Source organism: Varroa destructor, unplaced genomic scaffold (assembly GCF_002443255.2).
Source record: "Varroa destructor unplaced genomic scaffold, Vdes_3.0 BEIS01000002.1, whole genome shotgun sequence".
NCBI classification, from domain to species: domain Eukaryota; kingdom Metazoa; phylum Arthropoda; class Arachnida; order Mesostigmata; family Varroidae; genus Varroa; species Varroa destructor.
In genome coordinates, this window is record NW_019211455.1 from 13,786,498 (window position 1) to 13,812,152 (window position 25,655).

Below are 25,655 nucleotides of genomic sequence, written 5' to 3' on the forward strand. Positions count from 1 at the left end.
CGACAATACTAAACAATAACCGCACCTGATCAAGGACAAACCATTTTATAGATATGACAATATCTTACGTAGTTGAATTCTGCAGCATAGATATATATATATATACATATTAAAAATAAAAGCTTGTTGTTAGAAGCGCTTCTTAATTTTTATTACATGCTCCACACAGACACAATGTTTTTTTATATATTATCTAACGTGATGCAAAATAGCAACGGCGTTTAGGTGTGACAGTAAAAACGATAGAACCAAACGTTGGTAGGGGTAAATATATGCATCAGATCGCATTGTACTGTTCAGCTCCGAGGACTGATCTAAAAAATAAAAATTACATGACAAGCCATTTCGGGTAACGTGTAACACAATGACAATCCGACGGGATACGTACGATTTGCGAATGTATATACGCATAATGTGAATGAATCAGCATATATAAATAATGTGTTGAAACTACATTGTTTACTAGCTGAAGGGGTTTAGCGCCTGACCGACCAATAGCTGCTACTAGACTCCTGTTCCAGTTCTGTAATGTATACTTGCTCGCCGTATATCAAATCAAATCTGATAAAAATCAGCAAAAATCTCATGGATGTACACACTGCTGGTATAATATGTACCTCCATGCGACAATAAAAAAACTGGCCTTATCGTACTGTTTACCAACCGATTTGGTGTCATCTTGTAAGTGATTAGGTACAGCCGATGCACACAATGTATTACAGATAAAAGTATCTGTAATAAATACGTAGATGAATACGTACTGTGCAATCGTTGGCAATCAAGTTCGTCTTTGACTCTTGCCATTCTTGTCCGATACGAATGCCGCTAGTAATATTGGCGTCTAACGAGATAAGGCTGACCCTGGCTTATTTTTTGCGTCGAAAAGTAAAATTGAATCTACCAGGTCATTGATAAACATCTATTTTATTTATTTACATATACGACGGTCTAAGTATTTGTGTATATAATAAACTTCAGCTTATCACATTATTCTACTTTGAAGGACCTCTCGGTACGCATACGACTTAGGCAATGATAAAAAAAAATAATAATAATAAATACTCCAGAATAGTTTCTCCGGATTTTTTTGTGCAAATTGTATTCATATCTTTGCATAATTCCCATACAAGGTAGCTCATCTATACCGGTAATAGAAAGCGCGCTTGTATTCAAACCTTCCTGTTTCCAGTGTTCTTAGTTTATCATTTCGAGCACTGCCAGTTTACAAAACCTAATTGCTTCGTTCGCCTTTCGCGTATCGGTCCCCTCCCGATCATCGTAGACGAGCAAATCTGCTGGGTTTTTCAATTCATTTGCAGTTCCATCGTCGGCTGTGTTGCTGGTCATTGATTAGCTAGATCGGGCAGAAGTCGTAAGCCCGACCGGTAACGGTTACCAGCCACTTAACACTTTGGGCCTCACTCATATCATAGAAACATTACGGAACATTATAGCTAGTTGTATCATACTGCCTCCTGCAAACGATAGGCGGCTGCTGCGGCGATACCAATGGTGAAGAAAAAAGCGGGAAAAAAGTTCTGCAACTGCTTATAGCGACGAATCGTTTAAGTTGGGAGGCGGCATTTGGTTTGGTTGGCCGCTTACGGTGCTAAGTACGTAACTAGGATCACTGAAAGTTAAAAGACTTCAACCTTTGGCGAATAATGACCTTAAAGTTCCTTCATAATAGAAACTAGTGAATGTGGTCAAATGAGTGCCGACAGGCGTTTAGGAGTCCGTTCTGAGAAGCGAAAAAAGCAAACCATTCCCTCTTATCACCTAGCCGTGTTCCGTTAACACTTCCTCCTATTGAACTAGGAGTATATATCAGATATAACAGATGGCATACTGGCGGAATACAAAGCAAAGCAATCTGTCGACATTTTGAGATTCTTCATTTTATGTATGTAAAGTGAAAACCTGTGTATTACATTTTAACCTCATCATTACGTCTGACCATAATGATAACGCCTTCTGAAGCCATCCTGGTAGTTTAATGGACATCTTTGTATGACTTTAGATTTCATTGCAGTAGTATGGATGATTTGAACGGAGATGTTCATACGGTGGTAAGTTTAGAAAGAAGTCAGACTATTCAGTGCTCGGGGTCATGCACAGCAGCAGCAGCAGCTCGCAGAGTCAAATCGGTAACGGAATCAATGACTTTAGGCTAGACTAAATATTTGAAGCTTTTGGCTTACTAGGGTAATGGTAGGAAAAATATAAAGGTGAAATTTTTCAACGTCTCTTTCGATGAAAAACTTGGAGATCGTCTAATGTTCACCAAAGTCCATAAACTATAATGGTTACTTGGGCGGAATCTGGGCATGCCTACGCCACCGATGACCGTACAAACTAGAAACAAATACAACCTGTAATTAGGGACAACAGCAAAGCACCGTCTGGAGCAATCAGTCGTCCTGGCTTGGTTCCAAGGTACGAGTTAAAAGGTTAAATGTTCCCGATATGCCTGCAAAAGTGGCCACTTCTTAACAGTCTGTAATATTCTACCGATTCAACTTTTTCCACTTCAAGGTTTTTGAGGAAAAATTCAGGAAGAGAGAAGAAAACGCATTGAATATCGTGTCACAAACCTAAAGAAACTCGAAAAATTCCTCGATGTTATGCGGTAACGAACATGTTATCATGAAGAGAATTATTGCTTCATAAATAGGCTCAAATTGACATATGATGAATTTGTAACTTGAAGAAATGACATGAGCTCTGTGATCTATACTGTAACCCTGAGCCGTAAAGTATGTTAATCAAATTCAAAAGCAATACATATTTATAGTAGTGGGTGACATTTATGATAATGACTTTATATTAAATCGAGTTTACCCCCCCCCCCCCGCCCCACGGGAGGTTTTTTGGAAAGGTGGAACAAAGTGAGTTCGTGTCGATCGTGTACACCGTGGGCATTATTATTGCTTGTATAGATCATGGGCACGTTCTGCCGGACCAGCCAACACTGGCGTCATCGTTAACAACAGCAGCTGTCGCCCAAGCGGTTCAGCAACCTCTATTGTCTATCGTAATTGCTAAGCTCATCTTTTTGCCACTTCCTCTGACCTTTTTGCGTTGAGTTTGCTTAGCAAATGTCGATGTCAAGAATGGCGGGACGAAAACCAGCGACAGCTTTTATGACCCCAGGCTCGACCGAGGCTTCCCGCCTCGTCGCCTAATTTAATATAAATTGTAACGTCTATAGAGCATGTTTATATGCACTGACTGCCAGTGTCTCAGTCCGCCTCGGTGTATAAAGCCGCTCGCTCTGTGCGTTCGCGATGATTCAGCTAGTTTTCGACTGACGACGGCTATAGTTGACAATATAAACTTTACCTGGATTTCTTTTGTCACCGGTGACGACGTTGTGATTCATTCGTCGCTGCAATTGTCAGCGTAGCTATAATAGCCACTGACGGCTAAAGTGTTTGGCGCTGCCGCTGTTGCCCCGGCTTGCATGTCACCTATCGTGAAGTGACAGTTAACCTCATACTCGTCCGTAGTAAGGCAAGTAGGACGAGATGACAAAGAAATAGGAGTAAAAGGAACGCGACGAACAATTTGATGACCTTATTCTTGCTCGAGTTTGGCCAGCAGAAATGGATCGTACATTTTAACGGTAGTAAAGGCTGGAGCGATATAAACGGATGTCAACCTTTTCGTGTCGAGTCCGCCAATTGCGTAGGGACGGCGGGAATTTTAGCGCGACGTTCTTTGACAATTCGATAAGGAGTGACTTCAGTTTGAGCACTCACGCAGAAATCTCAGAGGAGCTGGACTCTAATGAACAAGGACGTCAGGAAACGACAGGGCAAGTTACCTCTCTCTTCATAGGAGATATTAACACACGCTGGTGGACGCTGATTGAGACGACAAGTACATAGCGACATGTTAAAAGGACCCAGCTTTCAACTACCTAGGTACAGCCTCTGTGTTTCCAGTTTTACGTCCCGTATCACCGTTAGACATTCAATCCAGGGTATCACCTACATGTGCTTGACGAGACGCATAGGCATCACGTTCTTGAGTGGTCTAGAACAAAGGCTCTGTTGATCCTTCTAAGAAAACAAAAAAAGGCAAATAACAAAGCAAGTAATCCATATTAATATTTACCTTGATATTTCTTTGGTCAACATTTAATTAGCCCATTAGTATCGTGATGGTCTATTTTGTCGTTTGTATATATATATATATATATATATACATATACACATATATATATATATATATATATGTAATAGTTTCGTGCATTGATGTTAACTACTCAGTTTGTCGTTCACATACATTTCTAGTTTTGCTGGTACAATTCAACAAGTAACAAAATACATCCATTGGTCAATGGCAAAACCTGAAGAGGAGCTACACTTGCCATATAACCCGGCATCCGAAGATTCATACATGCGGATTCTGCACTGGCAAGGGGCCTTACAACTCATCATTGCCAGTAAAGCTTGCGTATACTATAATGTCTTCATTACGATGAATCACGCTCATTGTCATACATTTATGCGTCTCTATTTATATATGTATATGTACTTAAATTTAGATTCTATTTCGTGTTCTGTTTTGCATAACTATATGTAAATAAAAACAGATATTTGCACATGTGCTATTTATCTAATATAATTACCATCCGTCGCGATTTAGGACCTATAACATCCACTCACTGGTTATTCTCCAAAAAATCTGTTCTTAATCCTCAAATAATTCCTAATAATAACCGTGCTTCAAATGATATTGGTTGTTATAAACTCGCAGAAGGGTTGGTGGAATAGTCTACGTAAAAAAGTTCCAGCAAGATCAATTTTGGGCTGGCAGCAGGTTAAAGGTTCTAAAAATGCACGGCCTGAGAACGGTTCAAAATGCACAGAAAAGAAAAAGTGAAAAGTTTAAAAGAAATTAACCATTATCTGGACAACTGACGATTGATATTTTCGTCCCGAAACCGGGCGTTAATTTTTGTATCAAAAATTCTAAACGTATAGAAAATGGCTTTTTGAACGATTTGTATTAATTTTTGAATTTTTTAAATTTAAAAATCTATTGAGAACCTTCTGATTTTCCTAATGAAAATCTTCCTCAGTTTTTTTCAGAAGCCGTATAAAGACTGGCAATGACCCAGACTGCCGATTGATGGCGAAAAAGGGAAGTTTCTAATCTTTATGAGGATTCGTCCAACATAAAGAGATTAGATAATAGCCCATTTTTACCTCAATCGCAAAAACGGTGGTGGCATGGCTTTTTTTTTTTTATCATGGTTAACTTGTTATTTTGTTTTAGAAATAAAAACGATTGCGAGTCAACGCATGTTCGTTACGACAGGCAGCCTATCAAAGTTTATTCGTATATCAGCGCCGTACCCTATAAAAATAATAATCAGAAAAATTATATACACGGATATATTTCATTATTTCCTATACGCTGCACAAATGATGCCGGTCGCCTAGTCATGTTGTCCCACCTAAATACGAAAATCAGATCTTCATCATGAACACTTACGAGGTGGAATAAACAGTTCCGAATAGCACGCTGAATGATCTTTGCTGATCAGCCACACATATAGAGGTTACTAGTAGTAGTAGCAGTAGTACTAGTAGCAGTAGTACTAGTAGTAGTAGCAGTAGTACTAGTAGTAGTAGTAGTAGTAGTAGTAGTAGTAGTACTAGTACTAGTACTAGTAGTAGTAGTAGTAGTATTCAATAATTTCCCACCTTTTGAGAAATCGCTGTTACTACTGCTGCCACAGGTATCAGTCGATTAACTACATCAGACTTATAAACGAATCTAACTAGGCAGGGCAAAACGCGTGGACTGAACGTGATAGTTCATTGAATGAACGACAGAGTGAGTGCTCTGAGCAAAAGACGGTAACAGCATAACGCGAATAACCCCGATGGATCCTCGAATTGTAACTTGTCGTATATCTGTTAGACAATCTTCAAGTATCTAGTCTGACTGTTGTTATAGCAATTGGGTATTGGCCGGTCTACGTACCGAATTGCTCGTGTCATCTATACCTATACATACCTATTTACTGACGTGTAGGCATGCACCCGCTATGCTACTAGCATGTTGACGTCATTGTTCTGCCAATGGTGACGCGTCAGTGGTGACTGAACATCGAAAATCGCTCCCGTAACCTTGAGACTCATATTTAGTTACGTAAATGGAGGTTTGCCTCCGGTAGCGTCTGCTATCTCTGTTTTGCTGTGGCGTTTCAATTCGACCTTGCAGCCGCTCTCAAGATACGAGCTATCCAATTTCCATCTCGTACATGAAATTGTTGCCGCTGTTTCTGTCACTCTTATACCTGCCGTCACCGAACTAGCCTCACGATTACTGCAAGCAGTATACGTTACTATTTAAGGAATTGGCGTGTGTCGAACGGAATGCTAGGATTTTTGCGACAGGAACAAGAAACGCAGACAGCAAATTCCTAATGGATTCTTTCCGTTAGCCGATTTTGCCTGTTTCCCTAACGTCTATATTTGTCGCAGCATTTATCTAATCAATTAATGCGACGCGTAACAACAAGCGCATATAACTATAATTGATTATGTACAGTGGATGAAGAAATATAGTAAAAAATCAAAGCTTTGCCGCTAAATTCAGCTTTCATTTATTTAGACGCTATTCGTCTGACAGTTTGGGGCTCGTCCAGAAATAGAAAGCAACATATTTGTATCGACGATTTAGATCGTAAATGTAGAATAAAAACTGTAGCAGTTCTACGATAGGGTTCATCACAGGGTTCATCGTTAGAGGATGTTTACTCTAGGTCAATAACCGAAAAAAAAAAACGTGGAGAGCTATTCTGAGATGAATTTCTCGCTAAGCGTATATCTAAATAAATACGTCAAGATTCCGAATAAAAATAGCTTGAATGAACTGGGGTGTTGGTCAAACGTACGTATTTAAATTTTACTCTTTTTTTTTTTTTTTCGCTATTAACAAATTTTGTACATCATACCGTGCATCATATTCTGTCATTATAGTTATATTCTACCTTGCAATACGGAGCCTCCATATTTACATATATACCTATATACATACTATTTGACAACCTACAGAAGTATTAAGTGCACTGCACATGTTCCCTCACTATATAGTAGAATCATACATTTCAGCAGATTCCCCTATGCCTTCCGATAATCTGACTCTAATCCGTTGCTGATAATTTTATGTCGTAATTTTTATTTTTTATATATAGATTATATAAATATTTTAGCATAATTCCTCAAACCAATCGATTCCGATAATCAGGTAAGCAAGTACCACTGTCAATCGGCACCGACTATTCTACACGCGCATGGTACGGCTGTAGGGTAACGGAACTGTCGAAGTTAATCGTTTTCATCGTCACCACTGTTACTTGCTGGATCAATTCGGTACGGCGGACGCTCACGCTGCCTCATGGCTCCTCCATTTCCTCGTTTTCATCTTCGTTTTTACGCCGTCGCTGCTGCCGGCGACGATGCTGTCAGCGTATTTCTGTCTGTTTTTCTCTCATTTCTATTTTTGTTGACCTTTTACTTCCGTTTATTTTCCCATTCAATGTTATTGTTGTCGTCGTCGTCCTGGTTATACCTTACTAATACCTTTCGCGCACACGAAGGGGGATGGGATGACAGCTTTCTGCGTCGTCCGCCAGCTTTTGACCGGATGTGTTTCACAAAAGCAATTAATTTATCGGCATTTGGACAAATGAGTTTATCGGCTCCATACGGTGTCTGCTATCAACTCCCTACTGCTATGAAGATACTACCAAGTGTCTCGTTGTGTTCAGTTATTCCAATTCACGCCCGCAGCCTATAGTCGTCATGATCTATCGAATCGCCTGGTATCATGTAGCTCTGATAGTGGCCACCGGAGCGGCTTGATGTCTACGGCGGCCGATCTTTTTTGGCGCTTTTTTGTACTTTGCTCCATGCCTTCTTCCGCGTAGTAATTATTCGACCCCAGACGCATCAGAAGTATTATATTTCCCGTACCTATATTACCAACGCCACTGCCAGCGTCTGGTCGCCACCTAACGACGACTCATTTATAACATATGGATCCTTATGTAACGGGTACTATCTATCTGAAACAGTCAATTGGGAAAAAGCTGACAGTCGGCGCTACAGGCGTTTAAGCGCTAGTGAAGTCGCGACCGCTCAGCAAGAACAAAGCATCATCCAATGTACCGATGCCACCTGGCAAACTTAATCCTTTCTTGTTATTAGTTGATCAACAAACAGATGCCCGCGTTCTGCACCAGTGTTATTCAGTTTTTACGAATATGAGAGGGGGGTATAAAAGCGTAATAATACTGGCGGTTTGTTTTTTGACGATGGTCAAAATGAATCACGATAGGCACTGTTAACTATATTCGTCTCTCGTTACTGCCGCCCAGTTGGCCGCAAATAAAGCACGCAAGTCAACGTCATACTATACTAATTAAAATGGCCATCAATTCAGCCAACACGGCGAAGACAGCAGCTAGGATGTGGCTAGGGAAAGCTGCCAGAACCACAATGAATGAGAACAGCTTAGTTGGATCTATCTACTTTAGTGGAAGTTGAACGTTCATCTTCATATGTGCCAAAATGGCGTGAGCAACTTTCGACGAAGTAAGTGCATCGAGGCGCATGCGAGACGTTGCATTTAGCATAGTAAGAGATATATGTGCATATACCTATTTGGCGCACAAATACACAGCCAACAAATGTATAGAATATTTTTATCTTTCTGCACGCACGTGCGTCCTCGTGCTCGTGTATGCGTATGTAATTGGATTATTAACTTAATAGTGAACGGACAAAATGAAACGTAGGCGTGATCTGGCGGCCGCCAAATCTATATAACAATCCACGTCAAATTTCTTTCCTAAAAAGAACACTAATCATCATGCTGATAATGCTGGCAGAGGTAAGCAGTAACGATGGAGCTAGATTCGTGCAAACCCCCGCAGATCACGGAAATAAACATAATTATATAATTGAATACACTTTTATTGCCGTTGGCTACTGTTTTCCCTGTCACGTTTATTCGCATTACGAAATCAATACATGAGTAAGTGGGTAGGACTGTGATTACAAACGCTTCTCATCATTTTCTATCGCTTTTGTCCGTGATGTCTGTCAATACTGACCTTCTGTACCTTCATGAGCAAACGCTTTGGTGACTTAGAATATATACTAAGAGGTAACTTAAGTAACGGTCGTACAGTTACACTTTATTTGGCCGTTACGGATTGCATGTATCGTTCGATTCTTTTGGGGCAAAAAGTTAGGGCAAAAAAATTTGCCCTAATTATATATGTGATCGATTAGATGAAACGAACTACGAGTGGCCAGCCTTCACGCGCGCTTCACTCGGATAGTTGATGCAGCTGTTGTATAGCTTAATCAGCAGCGATCCAGACAGCCGGTCAAACAGTTTTGAGAGCTAGAATATTTTTTTACTGAAGGATGTTCAATTCATCCTTATATATTGCACAGTTCAGTGAAACAGGGATTCTTCCCCATGGCATTGTTGTCGATTTGGGTTTGTTATTTTTGCATAAGCATTATTGGGCTATTTATGGGCTTTAGTCAACACTGCCGAACGAACAAGTCATGGTTGGCCGAACTTAGCATCAGTGGCAAAGCCAGTCGAAGGTCACAAACACGACTGGGTTTTGATCCGTTGTGACGCGGCGTCTTGAAATCGAAGAAAACCGCTAAGCGATATATGTCCCCGCGGCCATGATAGATCACCAAATAGATTATCCGCCAGTTGGTCCAACAACAGTAAGTTGCTAAAAGCCCATAAAAGCCCACTAATAGCCCACAGCCAGCAAACAGAGATCTCAGCTGGTTTCGCTACGGTGACCCCGGTGATAGCCAGCGAATCGAGTGTTATTCAACGCTGTACAATTCAATAAACAACACGGAACTGCTATTTACGTACGTACGTACGTACGCTTATGATTTTTTGTAACTTTCGCGATCTGGTCACCGCAAACATCACGGTCAGCAGTTTTGGCTGTTACTACGGCGCCTGGCAACGGTGTTTTTTTCGTCGCCCGACTATTTTTTTTATCATTATTGATCTCTGTCGATTGGGCGAACAGTCTTGCATTGGGCCGTTGCAGCGGACGGAAAGAGCAGCGAACGAACGCTATATGCTGTATTTGGTCTGGTCGAGTTGTTTGGGTAGCTGGGTGTCCCCACTGGTCGTTTGAGTGATGGCAAAAGCGGTGTTATTAGAAGCTCTGCGAGGCTGCAGCTTTTGGAAAAGTTTCACTGCTTCTACTGGCTATAGCTGAAAAAGTAACGAAACAGGTAACAGCTTGTTATCGTAGCGGTCGTTTTTTCTGTAGTCCAACATCTGGGCGTTGGTTGTGGGCCGTAGACGACGATATAAAAGCCTGTGGAATTATTCATTTGGTCTATTCGTATGATAGATTGCAGGTCCGTCTTTTTACTTTGATTGTTGACATATGCACAAGTTTTACTATTTACAACCACGTGCTTCAGGCGGCCCAAATCTCGGCAGCCATCATGAATTTACGAAGACGTCACTGAATAAACCAGCTTATTTTACAAATGCCTTTGTTATTGAATATTTCTATTCGTACTAAGTTTACTAAAGATGCTGTACGTGTTTTTGCTATATGGTTAATGGTGCTATTGTTGCAGTTACCAGTTTTGTGATGCCCAGGTATCGATTAATTATAACTGCAGTAATCACGACACAATTGTATATACTATGGCTGTTGCCTCTGGCTGAGGATGAGGTCAATTTTTGATTGCGGTGACTAATGGCTGTCGATTAGAATCGGCAGGAAAGACCAATCTCCGTAACTTTAAAGTTACGACACGTTCTGCGAAAGCACCCCCTAGTGCTATCCTACCGTCAGTGTTTACCAAATGTATGTAAAAATATTTGCGAGTTAATTGTATAAGCGATGTAGACCACAGATCCGAACAGCAGCGATCATTCATCGAATGACTAACTTAAAGGCCACGTCTTATTTTCATGTGTACCTTAAATAGGCCATCATCTCATCACAATCATTACCACTATCAACAAGGAAAATTGTTGTAAATGTAACCGAAAAACTGGTCACTAGAGGCGTGCGTTTAAGTTAGGTCTGTCAGCTGAGCTAATCTACTAAGTAATACACACGAGTCAAAATTGCCTCGATATTTAAGCTCTGATTGACATGAGCAACCGTAGATTATATGTCTTCTGCTTTTTTCCCACGAAACAGAATCAGGTACGCAGCCACTTAAAGCTGCTGTAGAAGCCTTCGACCGCTTATACAATAGTATAATAGGGCCGATAATTATGAACTAATTATTATATTTACTTTATTAGTTCCTCTTGTATTATACGATTTGCTTCCACTGATTGATGCTATTAATTATGAGGCATAGGTAAAGTTTGATTTCGAGCGACTTCGTGATTTTTCTCAGTAGTCCCATGGGTCCCTGAGAGACCCATGGATGTTCTGTGCAATTTCTCCATCTTGTTCGCATCTTTAAGAGGCTCAAATGATCCGTTGACTTGAAGAGACAAATTTGAAAGCAGAGACATATAGGCACAAACATAGCCAGACTCAAACACATACAAATAGGCATATATGCATACCAACTAATGATATATAATAGATTCTACTTTTGATCACGATGGCCGAGCTTTAATCGTGATGACATCTTCAGCTGTAGCGGCTTCATCGGCAGCTTATGGCTATCACCAATTACTATGCTTTTACCGAATCATACGGCCGAAAACTGCGCAAAGCGCCTCTCAATATAAAGCGGGGCGGCCGCCGTTGTTTTGGCCTCGGCCTTCCCAGACCCAGTAAGGATAGCAGAAATAAGTTAGGGGCGATGTTCCGGAATCAAGTATGATGGTGACAATGATCTAATTATCGACAGAATTAACTTGCGACAGAATTGAGACAGGAACAAAAACTTACAAAACGTTAGCCGCTCAATGGTAGCGTTCAACCAACTACAGTAATAGCTAATGCTGAATTGACTGTTGTTGACAACTATAAGAGAACATAGAACCGTTAGCGAACGATCGACTACGGGATGATTGATGGCTCGTTAGCAGGCCGAATCGCAAGCCGACCTCAACATAGTACATATTCTCAAACTTTCAGCTCCCAGCCCGGTTCCGCTAATTGTACAGACGAGTAGCAGCTGATCGGGTTCCAAGCTACAGCGGCGAACGAAGATCAGGATAGTTCGTTCCGAGCACTTAGGATTTATTTAGTTTGGGCTGGCTTGTTGTCAATGTGTTGTAGACGATTTTCGCTGCATTTTCGGTATGTCCAGCTGTGACTCTGAAATGTCTGTTGTCAGACTACTCTATAACATTTGAAGTAAGACGGCATCATCTGTCAATGCCTTCGTTACGTAACAACATCATTAGAGACACCAGCTCAACAAGCACGACTCGATATTAATCAGCATCGCCGAAAGCGAATAATTTACAGTGACGAGGAGCTACATTGCCGTGAACTAGCCAGTCAAGCGGGCGAACGCTCAGTCGTGTTTACGACCCCCCCCCCCCTCCCCTCCCCTGCTCCCCCAAGTGTCAACACCAACAACGTTTACGTCAACGGGGCCATGGATTGCTGAGGCGAACGACGCCATTAGTCAGCCGAGCTGCGACAGTAGGTAGGCACGCAGGCAGTCAGGCAGAGGCCTACTGTTAAATGAAAGATTTGGACCCGTAAAAACACAGCCACAAAGAGAATGCTGCCGCAAAAACCGCCCTCGCTATAGCTACTATAACATATATAACTTGTCCTATTACCGCTACGACTAGTAACACTATTTCTACTTCCAATGATGATAACGCTCATAATCATTTTATAAATAAACAACATGTCTTATATATTCATATATGTAATACCCATCCTATGCGCAATGACTAGCATTTGTTTCGAATTATGTAATTTTTTTTTCCAATTTTTTATTTGTCGTCTTTCGCCACTTTAGCGGTTAGCGTTTCGCCTTTGTTTAAATCAAGCCAAACATTTGAACAGCAGCGAGGCGGGTATTTGACGTTGGAGGCCGTCACACTTGCGTAGGCTATAAGGATAGACATATGTGAATTTTCTACGATGGCTGCGTGGCACATTAAGGGACGGATCGGGGTGGTAGAATCTCGTCGTTTTCAGAACGATACTATATGCATCCATACTATAGATGTAAATATATTAGAACGATGAATCAATGCCGATCATTATTCGTGTGTGACGGATCTTTTTTAACACCTCTTTGCCGTGCGTGCTCACGGGTGAAATGGGCAAGGCATAAAAGTACCAATTGTTGTTGTCAATGTTGCGTGTGCTTTGAACTGACGCGTTTTTGTAATTACTACTGAAGACGTATAATTAACTTTTTTTTTTTTTTTTTCAGCAAATTATTAGAGACCCAATAGGGAATATTGGTTGATGGTGAGAGTATGACTGTAATAGTGTTGACCAACAGACGCATTTGTTACGTTTAAACGAATTGTGTAAATATCAATGGAAGGTGGTAGTTACGGCTAGTGCGTTTTAAAAGCCTATGGCCAGATCCTGGCATATATGTACGTTGGTTAATTCTTTTGTTTGCTGTCAGTGATTAGTAAGAAGGAATGGCTGTTTCTGTAACTGATTTTATTATAGTTCTGTTAGTTCAAAACACTGTTATCGATTTAACCTCGAAGGTACATAAACTCCTATACACTATAAGTTTAGTCACCCTTAAAAGCATATAAAAGGAATCAGCATATCAGTTGCTTGGGATAGATCACGGTCAGATCTCTTGATTTCCTTGCATTTCAGGAAAAAGGTATAGGTATATGAACAGCCAGCGACGAATAATCGCCTCACCCTCAATCGCTCGCGCCTCCTACTTCACTCGGGCGTTTTACAGTAGGATGCCGGTTAGGCCATCGTCACATGTGAGGTTGCCGTTATTCAGAGGCTGTCTGCTTATTTCGATAACAGAACCGTACCTCGATGGCCAATTAAAACGATCTCGCGGATAGGGCGCTATTTACCGCGTTAAGTTTAGTTGGGGTTAAGAATTGTCAAATTTCTTCCACTCTCTCTCCCTCTCGCTTTAAGCCATGCGTTATTAACGGCCGAGTCACGCAGAGTAAACTGTTGCAGCTTCGTTGGCGCTTCGTTGATGGCAAGAAACCGATGCCGGAACGTGAGGTAAGGCGCCCCAGTTGGAGAATCTATTGTTAAAGTAAACACAGCCACTGTCCTTGTGCTGGCCAGTTGGTGTTCATAAAGCAGCTACGGCTGGCTGTACGGACCGACGTGAAGGCCTGATGAGTCGATATTTAGGGTTACACAACTAAGGTTTCAAATGATAAAACGAAGACAATAACCAACGAACGAGAGACCGATTGATCAACTGGCGGGAACGGTGCAAAATCGAAGTTCATAGAAACAAAGAGCAGTCCGAGTATCTACAAGCGTTGGTAATTCATTAATGATGTACATCTCGTTGGACAGGGAATCATTTGGAAGTCGGTTGTCGTCGATTAATCGCTTATGATTTTTACGCCCATTTACGTCACAAAAATGTATAGTGCTTGCTTTACTATTGTTGTTGCTGTGCTTGTTCCTGTAATTTTGTGGAAGCGGCCTATTAATGATAACAATTATAAACTCATTTGTTGAAGGTCAGCGGCAGATCTATTCACAAAGGCAAAAACGGCATTAACCCTAGCCCACAGTCGCAAAAGCCCCGCGGGCAACTGTTTAAATTTTCTCTTTTTCATATGCTTAATCACTTTGCGTTTTGCCAGCTTGTCTCGTTTAGTCGTCCTTGCCTCGAGATCTTCCCCGTTCTTTTACATGCCCCTTTTTATAATATAATAATTATTATAATTATTTGTAAACTTTCTTCAGTTACGGCTAAGCTGTATCCCCGTCGTCTTCTTCATGCGGTTGTTAGCTACTGTGCTTCACTCGCATCGGCAGCAAAATAGGCAAACAACCCAAGTGTCAATTATTAGTTTGTCCTGACAATCCATCTGCACTTGGTTTTCTCTTCTCTTTGTGCATCGACATCGGCGACATTATCACTTCTGTCATTTTCCATAATGATTTGTCCAAAATTCAGTTTAGCTTCGCCTAAAAGTCTTCAGTTCCAAATTCTTCTCTAGCCTTCTTCGCTGCCCCCCATTTACTCGCCACACCATCCATCTAACTACCCCTCCCTCCCTCGCTCCCCACACACGACGCCGGGCACGCACGTATACCATGTACCGAGTCAATGCCATGATCGCTCTTATACAGTAATAACTGATGTTGATTCTCGTCAGCGACGTCGTATGACGCAATCAGCTCAACTGAGCGAATGCCGTGTCGCAGAGCTTTGATGGTCCAACAAAAATTCTAGTCACAAAGAAGCTTAAGCAAAAATCGCACAGCGCGCCTTCCTGTCAACGTATAGAAGGAAGGAGGTAAGGGTTTCCTTTGCGTCGCCGCCTTTGCTGCGGATGACCCAGCCGTAGGCACCGGTCTCGCCATAACGACGAAAAGAAGTATATTGCGTCATGGTGGTTAATCGATGCTGTTACCGATGGTCGTAACAGCTACTTACTAGAATCTTACTCTGTACCGTTGTGCAGGATACAGCGTATCTCGTCAAGACAACAAGCAGGACCTAGTATAGCTTCGTCTTTTTCGACGCAAAAAAAATGTCGCCGTTCTTGACCGTTGCTGTACCATCTTTGCAATATATATATATACGTATATACAGTGTCGAACAGACTGGCACAGCCCGAAGGTGATCGATCCTGTGTGTGTGCTATTAGAACTATTCAGTATGGGGCTTGGACGTGTGCGGTGTCGCCTAATGCATCATCGCAAATCACATGTGAATCGCTTTGGCTATCGCACGGAAGCTGGCATTGAACAACTGTTGGAAAAGTATGAGGAACGTGATGGTCATAGGCGTCACAGATCGCTATCACGGTAGCGATGACAACAATGACAACGCAAGCACGCTGCGGCAAAAACTACCATTTCGTCAAAATTGGGAGCGGTCATCGTTAATATTTAACACCGTGGGGACGTCGCGTTACTCTTGTAACAACTAGTACGTTTACTAGCAAGCCAGACGGCGACCGACTCAAGATCGAGACTATGGTCAAACGCCAGACGGCATGAAAGTAATACTTAATACAAATATATCCAGTGAATTTTTGTAGCTGACTTGATTATAAAAAATAAATAGCCTCGGAGCAATGCTATATCTTAGTATATATATTAGCACACCGCTTCATTACCATGTTCGTTCAATATATATCACAGTATCCCAGCAGGATTTCAAATGCGTAAACCCTTCCGCTCACCGTCTACACGATGAAGTTTCATTGACTTTCACGTAGACCGTATGCATATGCCCCTATGCCGTGTGTCGCATAAACAGCTTGATGTTCATTACTTTTGGCAGTGTATGTAACGAGACCTTCTTTAGCTGTCGAAGGAGGTCTCTGTAGAGTGTCAGCTATAACTAAGTGGTACCCAGACATGATCTAAAGGGGCTAACCCTGTGCATGATATAAATGACGTAGGCTTGCTCAGGCGCCCTCAGGCGGCGACCAACTACGGTGGGAGACACGATGTGATCCACCTTTGCCCTCTCTGCATCTCATTGCCTCTCCTTCTTAGCTCACTACTCTTTTATTGCGTGTCGCCTTCTTCCCTTTTGCAGAAGCTGCAAGCGTTGATATCTGATTCGCATTGCAAATTACGAGATGTTAGACGGATGTCATAGGCAGCTGAGCCCAGCTGCCGGATCCGACCCGTCACCGCCGACCAGTTAGGCCGGGATGCTACAGTAGCAGCTACGCGTTAGTACATACATTTTGGAACATCCATTCGCGTCCGTTTGATGGTGACTGTTCGTGGAAAATATGAGCAAAAAACGTACTATTAAAACAGCAGCAACCACAATAGCGATTCTGACCGACGACGCAAAACATTGCGAGGACAACCAGTGAGTAGGAACGAAGGCACTAATCGTAAAATCTCGCGCTTCCTCCAGCGTCGCGTCTTTGGCTGTGCCGCAATAAATAGTAACGTTGTGTCCTTTGAACTGCAAATGAGCTACTATATATCTCTAGAAATTTCGCACCATCGATAAGATTTCTTTACGGATGAACGGAAGAAAAACTGCCTCTAACATACTAGACAATGCGAAAAGTTTAGGGGTCGATGGTTCTAATGAGCGGTTGACTAGCGGGCAGATATATTCCGCCTACTTCCATCGTAGCTACTGCGCGTGACAAAAAAAATCGACTACGGTCGAAATAAAACTAACAAAACTCTCTCAATGAATGACAAGCATGTTAGTTATCGCTCTGCTGAATCTACCTACAAGAGGGTTACGCATCTCTGCGGATAGAAACTGGAGCCCGTGATAATCAGCTCATTATTATTACTATTGTTGTTACGTTGTTTTTTTGCCCTTACCTGACCCGCAAGCTGTTTGCACCGAACAGTAGCGGTAGCGCTCTAGTTATTACGCTTGCTGATTATATGGGCTGAAATTCGTGTGTCGCCGATTCCCATGATCCTAACGTTGTCCTGTCGTTGTATGTGCATGTAAAATACCATTAATATATCTCTAGTATGGATAAGCATGCGTTAGAGATGTGGCGAAAAACAGAACGACGAAAGATACCGGTTAAGGAAAGCCTTAAGCCTCAGTCGTTATTGTCTTGCGGGTGCATACGTACACCACGCAAAACGTAAACTTTAAGTATTTACATTTTCCTTTACTTCATAAACATCGAACCTCGCATTGGTCTCACTTCTGGGAACATCGTATACTACGACACGCAGAAGTCAGCGTCCCTGGTTGGCTTCACCACAGGCTTCAGTTTAAAATCAACCTCTGTGAAAAAAGTTCAAACACCTAACCCAAACCCACTATATCAATTGTTTGCCTATGGATGTTTTTCTTGCACTCCTGGTCATCCCATAGTTTTTGACGGCTTGCGAGCTATTGTATCTCGTAGGTGACACGGAGTCGTGCATGCATACACGTGTACATGAGATATACTGTATTGTTCGTAGAGTAACAACTTTGATAAGAAACATAGCTTGCAGCTGGCATCCAGTGGTTTAGCTCCAGGTAATAACAAGAACGGGCTTAACAATACGTAATACCGTGTAATTATGAATGTAAATAATTCTGTCATTGAGCATTGTATGATATCCACTACGATATCTTCTACGATAATATTAATACGTAAACTGACTGTACACTTGTGTAGACCACGCGCTAAAATGTAGCCAGCCAACAACGAACGACTTCCAGCTGGGTCGACACTGACCTGACCTTATAAAACAATAGTTAATGGGGCGACATCACCAAACAGAAAAGGAGCTTAGATCCAGATATAATGGATGTCGTTATACGAGGGAATAACCGACGGTAGTTTTTTCGTTTATCAAAACGTGTTGTCTCACGCAGAAGTAACTGCCTTTGTGCTCATGAAAAATTAATACCATTGTAGATTTACAACTGTATACAGATATTACCGTACATAGAATTTTTGAACACGGCAGGCGACATATTCATTCGGGAAAAAGAACATTTAGAAATCGACGAAATATAGAATCCATCGCCCCAACAGGGACTTAAGCTGATTGTTTGTGAATTTAGAAAGACGTATTTCTGTTGCCCTTGAGCGGCGCCAACCATATCCTAAGGTTAGTAGCTACATCGAGGCCAACCTTATACGCGATTGTATTATTTCGTATATTCGTAATACACTGCGCCTATCTGAACACAGTTCATGGTCGAAACATCGATACAAATCGAGCTAAACACAAATCAGGTAGTAAAGCAAAAAGTCGGGTTCGACGCCACTAATTCAATGGTTAATCTTTGTACTATGCGTTACTCAGGGTCTGACACATGCAAACGACCTTCGCTAAATGTACCTTTTTCAGGAATAAATTCGACTTCTATGTTCTATTTCCAATCGGTGCTCGCTATCAGCCAAACCCCTTTCATTCTTTCCAACGAAAAAGTATATAAATCCCACAGTTATGACATATATGGTGGCATTATTGCTAGATACAGAAAGAAACCCGAGAAAGAAACCCTCGCATTTCCCTATCTTTTGTCGTCATCTTTCGAAAGATGACTGCATTGCAGAAGGAGCTGCTTTCGTCGACATCACTCGAACGAGAAAACTGTCATAGGTATTTTCCAAACGCGAACACTACGGCCCGTCCCTGTCTATGGGGGCATGCAGGTAAGACAGTTAGCCAACTCATTCCAGTCTTTCTATCGCTTCTTTGATCACCATATGCCAAGCATTCACTCATCGTCGTGCTGATAACGGTACGGACCGCCGCTGTCCGGCCCTTGCTAATGGGAAGGGCTTGCAACAGTCGCTGGCTACGACAGCAACAAAATTAAAATAAACAAAAAAAGAGCGAAGGTGGCAATGGCGGCGCAGAAAAGCCGACGAGGTGCAGCAGCATTGTTCGCCGTACTCGTTGTAACTGTGACAGAGGTACCTGCGATGTTGTTGTAATGCAAATGGTGTTCATGGTCGTGGGGTAGCAATCGCAAAGAGACGGACTTTCGAAAAGCCCCACCGACGCCTCTGCGGCCCCGTTGATTGTGAGCCACTTACCTCCGAAGAAAATGTACCCCGTGGTTGCTGTTGACAAAGGCATGGGCATACAGCACAGGACAGCATGGCATAGCAATGTCGAGTGTTGATAATGCTAAAGGCATAGCAATAATACAGCCGTGTCAACCTAACTACAAGGTTTGTCCTATTTACTCAGCTGCAATGGCCCTGCAGTGACGTCATAGTAAGACACCTTCAAATACGATGGACTCTGCAACGACATAGCCGACAACATAGCTTGACTGCGTCGTGAACAACAAATAAGCAACAAGAGCAACTAAGATCATTGTCTAATCGGCAAGCTGTTGCCATCGCAAACGATGAGGATCCCTGTAAGACGTTTGTCTGCCTTTAACATAGCCAATATATTAGGCCATTTTATCCGATAGGCGCAGTTGGGCGTTCGCGGTAATGAAGGAGCGGCCGTTTATTTCTGAAAATGCCGCCGCACTTTTTTGAGCGCTCACTGTCGCCAGTTTTGCGTCTGTCTGAAAAAGCGTAATGTTCCGACCGCGCAACAAAGTGTCAGCTCCAGAGCAGAGGAATTTGTCCTGCTCACATCTATATCATTCCCAGTGCAATCAGATCCATGGCAATCTTCCGCCTCGACTGACTATGTCCTTTAGCAATTAGCCGCCGCTACTGCTGCTACTGTTATTTTTGGTAAACTACACCTCTTCTAATCTCTTCTGATGTGGCTGACTTAATTACTGACGTATTCACACGTAAACCATATTCCACCAATGGTAAGTTTGTATCAAAAAGTTCTTCTTTGGGTCATTCAAGATGAACCGATCACTAATAGACAAAAATTCGCGTAACTTGAATGGCAATCGCAACGACAGCTGAAGCCAGCAACAACTACTTATGGGACACAGCTAAATATATATAACGGTGCGTGCTGAAAGCATTTCTGGTCCCTACTTTGACAAGTATGTATCCCTGAAATATATTGATCCCGGAGGGAAACAATAAGCCAACGCTGAAGTGAAGCGTAATGGTGTTTCAGGAAACGAAAGTTTGGAACGGGTCGAGAAATTGCCGGTAGCGTCGACACTACACACTTTTAACAACCACTACTGCAGTCCGTAGTTGTGTTAACCTATACGATCTCCTAGGCACATAGAGACACGTTTCTTTCTAATATATTCAAATGACACACACGTGTACCAGTGAATATAACAACAACAGCAACAACAAAAAAGAAATAATCATCCTTTTCCTGTAGGGGGCGGCAACGCCCGCCCTCCTATCACTACTATTAGGCCAATGAGGAGGTCTCTGGGGCCATGTTCGTAAGTGTTGCAGACCTTCGCAGACTGTCCTGTCTGTTTTCATGTCGTTCGCCTATCTGTCCGGTCCGGCTACAGGCTTCATCTGTAGACATTTCACCCCCGTGAGTACACACAACTGTATGGTACAGCTTACATTTAGACAAACAACTCAAGTTATCGCAACGAGTTAATACTGACAATTGTTAGCTCATGGAAGTGTAGCGTAAAGGATAATGCTACCACACAATAATTGAGACGATCTCTCTCCGAAAGGGATCTGAGTGCTTAGACTATGAATTTGACTTTAATCGGCTTAATCATTGGTGTTAGCTTCTTCTACCTATGGTATATAAACATCTGTTAATAACAGAAATAATATTTGTTTAGTTATGCACCTTTTTGTATTTGTACGAAGGTTCCCAATATATATGCAGGACATTTAAGACTACAGAATAGAATTATGCTAGATTTTTTATAATTTGCTTTCTCCTAAACGGACAGTCTAAATATATAAGTATTTTTGTAATCCAATCATGCTTTCAAAACCTTTTATAGCCGTTGTACATAAGAGCATTTTCCTACGAAATGTAACATTTGACTGCAACAGTTGTCTGCGGTTCACCGCACATCCGTAACCGTAATAGGTCCGAGTACTCGACCTTGTCGCAGACATTTTATCATCCGTCTACAGACATTTGTGCAGATTGACAAACAGCAAGCATGAAGCTGGCTTTATTGGCAGGAACGCGTCTCAACGATCAATGGGCGACAGCAATCCTCCTTCGTTGCTGACCTCGCCACGAAAATCCGTCTGCTTGATACAAAATTCAGCGTCGTCAAACTAGTCATTACGTACGCTGTCACTATCACCGCGTGACGCACGTTTTCGCGTTTAGTTTTTACAAGTCGTAGTAATCGGGCCCTGCTGTCGCTCACGACTTTCTCGCTTGTAAGCTTTCCCTTTTTATTCAAAATTTCCAGCCCCACACCGCCACTGGTGCCAGCCACAAATCATCATCATAATCATCACCATCAATCAATCAACATCCTAGTCGTCGTAACAGTCATGATCACAGTCATCATTATCATTGTGTGCCGCGATCGTCTGCTTTTGTTCAATGCCTTTCCCTTTTTTTTTTGTCAAAATAGCGGTTTACATTACACGATGCGCGGAAGACTGAAAAACCATCACTGTCATCCATGTACGTACGACGCCCCAGTAAAAATATGTGGTTCTTTCGCCTTCTGTCAGCCCTTCTTTGCTATTACTTTTATAAGTATCGATGCCAACCGAATAACGTGTATCGAGCTATGGTTACTGAACTGCTACAATTTCTCACCTGTTACGGACAGCTGCCCTGGTGCGTACCTTGAATGAGGGAGTGAATCTCCAGTGCAAGCTGGTAAATGCATAGCTGATAAGCTGAGTGATAATCTGATAAATTCCGGTTGCGTATATTTCATATGGTGTCATCTGTTGGTAAGCAGTAACAGCAAACCTGTCTACCTGTCACTCAGTGCCCATCGGCAGATACTGCAACTGTTGCCCATACAAAGCGTGTAGTGACGATGATTATAAATGAATATGGCAGTAGAAATGAATTCTAGGTCACGTAATGGTCGAAACGAACTGGGTTAAAACCGTGTGTTGATGCGCCGAAGTTGACTTGCAATGGAGACCTGTGTTTACACGAGTTACCCCAAGATGGCGCTATAGTATACTTTTCCTTATTATTACTTATTTTTATAGCAAATATCCATGCAGGAGTTGATACGCGACATATCGTGGGATAGCCAGAGCCATATTAACATTAATGATTGGTTGCGTTGTTATTGCGCTCGCTTTTAGGACATAAACCAGTCTAGCATCTGGAACGACTTTAAGGAGAAAGGTTACGAGTACGAGGTATTCGAACATCCAAATGTCATTGTGTTAAGTCGGTTTATCTTCGGATTTCGTTGGTGGGACAGGATAACACGATAGGAATGACTTCAGTATGGTTACTTTTCATAGTTCCACGAACTACCAGGGTCGTTTGGTGGCAAGCGGTTATATATATATATATATATATATATATATATATGTATAATACTTATATATGTATATATATAAGTTGACGTTACTGTCATTTACGATAGCAATATTAGTGCATTTTTTGGCAAATTCGCCTATTTTCCTGTAGCAATGACAACCTGACTAAAATAACCGCCGTCGAAAGCCCTCATCGCCATTATTTCCATCATTGTCGTCAACAACAGCGACAACAACGTTGCCACGACATCGAACACGATAGGAACAATTGTTTCGTGGCCATCCACTGCATGATACCGTTATTTCATCAGCTTCAGCGTCTTCACTGTTATCATTACTCTCTTCGAATCCTTGTTGTTATTGTTGGGTTCTGCTGCCCACTTTTTCCGCCTGTTTTCTATTTAAAAAATATTTCTTCTTTTTCCTAGTGTTTTTCATCCTTTCGTGTGCCATTATTGGTTTCGCTTATGGCAGCTCGCCCCAGCCCAGTTGTCATCGGGAGCGCTCGGGTATCTTTGAGCAAAGCTGGGCAGCGACAGACATTACCTAAAGATTTAATAGGTTTCGTCGAATGGTTCTTCATCGTACAATGCATAAAAGAATTGTTGCTCGAAAGTTTCAGTATGCTAATATCTGAAAAATTGTCGCCCGATTAAACCTACCATTAGATTGGGTAACAATGAAATGATTTGGTGGCTAAGCAATCGCCAAAGAAATGTTAGGCCATAATATAAAAAGTGAATATGTGGTCAAGTAGTATTCACTCTGTATGGTCGGTTCGTTACGATTGGTGGTTATTGTTAGTTAAGGTAGATCCGCTGTGTTGGGTCTCAGATTTGCCCCATTACCTCGCCCACTTGCTCTAATTTTAATGGCGCTCTTCTCCCTTTAAAAAAAAAGAGGAATGTCCACGGTGTGCCAACAAAACAGACAGGTAGAAGGAGAAGGGTCAAGGTAGTGTCAACATTTACTATACCAGCTGTCCGATTTGTGTCACCGCTTTGCGGCTTACGTACTTACACTGGTCTAATTATCGTTATCTACAGCCTCCGTGCTAGTTACTACTACTACGAGCACTGAATGTAGTTTTAGTAATCCGTACGAGAGAAAGATACCCCAAAAAGTTAACTAGAAGATACAATTGAAGTACATGTACTCATTTAACTGCCCCCCAAACTTGCAGATGTTTTACGACCGTAGACAATACCTGCGTTCTTAATGCGGTGTGAAAAACAGCTATGTTTACGGATTAAACGATATACGTTGAGCGCCAGGTGAACGGGAAAGTTGTATAGCCTGGGCAATCCCCTCTTCAAATTTTCCCACGATTGGTATCAGTAACGCAACACTGATTCCTATCATGGCAAACAGCCAATGACAAACAGACGAGTTAAGTACAGATGACTAAACAAATTGACGTTGTAACTGATTTGAAAACCGGCGGTGATAACAAAGCTTAGCATATATTGTACATAGTATCGTATCTGGGTGTAAATTCTCCAGAACCTTCTCTATCTATCCTTGGTCAGTGAATGCGCGACGGGGTATCTGTATGGAAGATATATAGTAGCTACAATCCGCTGGATGCTGCAAAAGAATTATGAAGAAGATGTTCAGTGTTACTACGTTTGACCGTAACAGAAGTGCAGCTTAAAGGTATGGATGCTATTCGCTAGCAAGTCAGTTACTGTAAGTTCGAATAATACCAGCCATTTAATATATAATACTTAGGCATATACGTTTTGCTCTGTTTGTGTGAATGTAGCAAATTAATACTTTGCATAATCAAAATATATTCCGAAGCTGTCTGCTTTAGGCCCGCTATTGTGGCACATGTAGCGTATAGCAGGTAGCGCCACTAACGATAATATCAGCTGAGGCCTGCTAACGGGATAAGCGAAGGCTTTATTAATGAGACCTTCAGGTAGCCATCAATATTCAATCGTAGTGCAGCCAACAACAACTTACGCAGCGGTTGTTATTCAGAGTTTTCTTTCACGGTCACCCAGATCAGACCGATTGTTATCCCACATGCTGAAGATACTACTGTTTTCGGTTTGTTCGTCACAGTTCTCTCGGCGACGAAAACGCTAGCGCCTTCCACCGTTCAGAATTGTTTTCTGTTGCGTCTGAAATTTCTATGCCGCGCTTATTCTCCTATAGCGATGCCCGCTTGATTCCATCCAACTTGCCACCATTCGGTGTTTCAAAGACCATCAACGAGCCAGCGGCACGAACGATAAGTGCATTCGAAATTCTATCTTCCATCATTGCGACTGATAGTTCCAACTTGCAAAGCGCGATTATACCAAATACTTTATTGAGTAGCAGAACAAGATAGAAATGCCTGAGATAGTTTCACTACAGGCAGCAACGCTCGGGGACCTCCGTCCTTTCGGTCTTCAGCCCTGCAAACATAAAAAAATTACGTAAAAATCCAACACACAGTCGTGTATATTATCTGCTAGTACCCGGTCTTTATTCCTTCTCCTATTCTCATAGGCGTCTCACTCGAGAGCTGCTTCGGCACCAGCTCGACAGAATCCCAAAAGGTAATAGTAATAATATTAATAGCCATCTAAGGGTTTGACTCGAAATATAGATTTACACAAATCGATATCATGGCCGTATCGCTGTGTGGCTATGGTCAGTGATTGATTTTCTGTTGTTTTTACCAACTCAATTCC

General features: G+C 42.0%; 1 protein-coding gene and 2 long non-coding RNA genes across 11 annotated transcripts in view; 2 read left to right on the forward strand and 1 right to left on the reverse strand.

Annotated features, from left to right (window-relative positions):
* The window catches only part of LOC111243619 (uncharacterized), a 126,507-nt gene that overhangs the window by 74,863 nt on the left and 25,989 nt on the right, over positions 1 to 25,655 (reverse strand). The window contains exon 1 of one of the 5 annotated variants that reach the window (XM_086981647.1): positions 24,937 to 25,261. The exons of the other annotated variants lie outside the window; for them this stretch is intronic. The gene's annotated coding sequence lies outside the window, so the exon portion shown is untranslated. Of the gene's footprint in view, positions 1 to 24,936; positions 25,262 to 25,655 lie in introns of those variants that run through there. 5 annotated transcript variants of the gene reach the window in all.
* LOC147757406 (uncharacterized) lies at positions 33 to 4,609 on the forward strand. Of its 2 annotated transcripts, none has more exons than XR_015322291.1 (2): positions 33 to 4,094; positions 4,299 to 4,609. It is a non-coding gene; the product is annotated as an uncharacterized LOC147757406 (long non-coding RNA). The 2 variants fall into 2 exon arrangements; XR_015322292.1 differs by having other exon boundaries at positions 33 to 3,926.
* Positions 20,071 to 25,655, forward strand: part of LOC147757407 (uncharacterized) — a 52,473-nt gene continuing 46,888 nt past the window's right edge. The window contains exons 1-2 of one of the 4 annotated variants that reach the window (XR_015322294.1): positions 20,071 to 20,408; positions 20,891 to 21,058. This is a non-coding gene — a long non-coding RNA (uncharacterized LOC147757407). Of the gene's footprint in view, positions 20,409 to 20,729; positions 21,059 to 21,720; positions 22,139 to 23,746; positions 24,625 to 25,655 lie in introns of those variants that run through there. The other 3 variants (XR_015322293.1, XR_015322296.1, XR_015322295.1) reach the window with 3 other exon arrangements.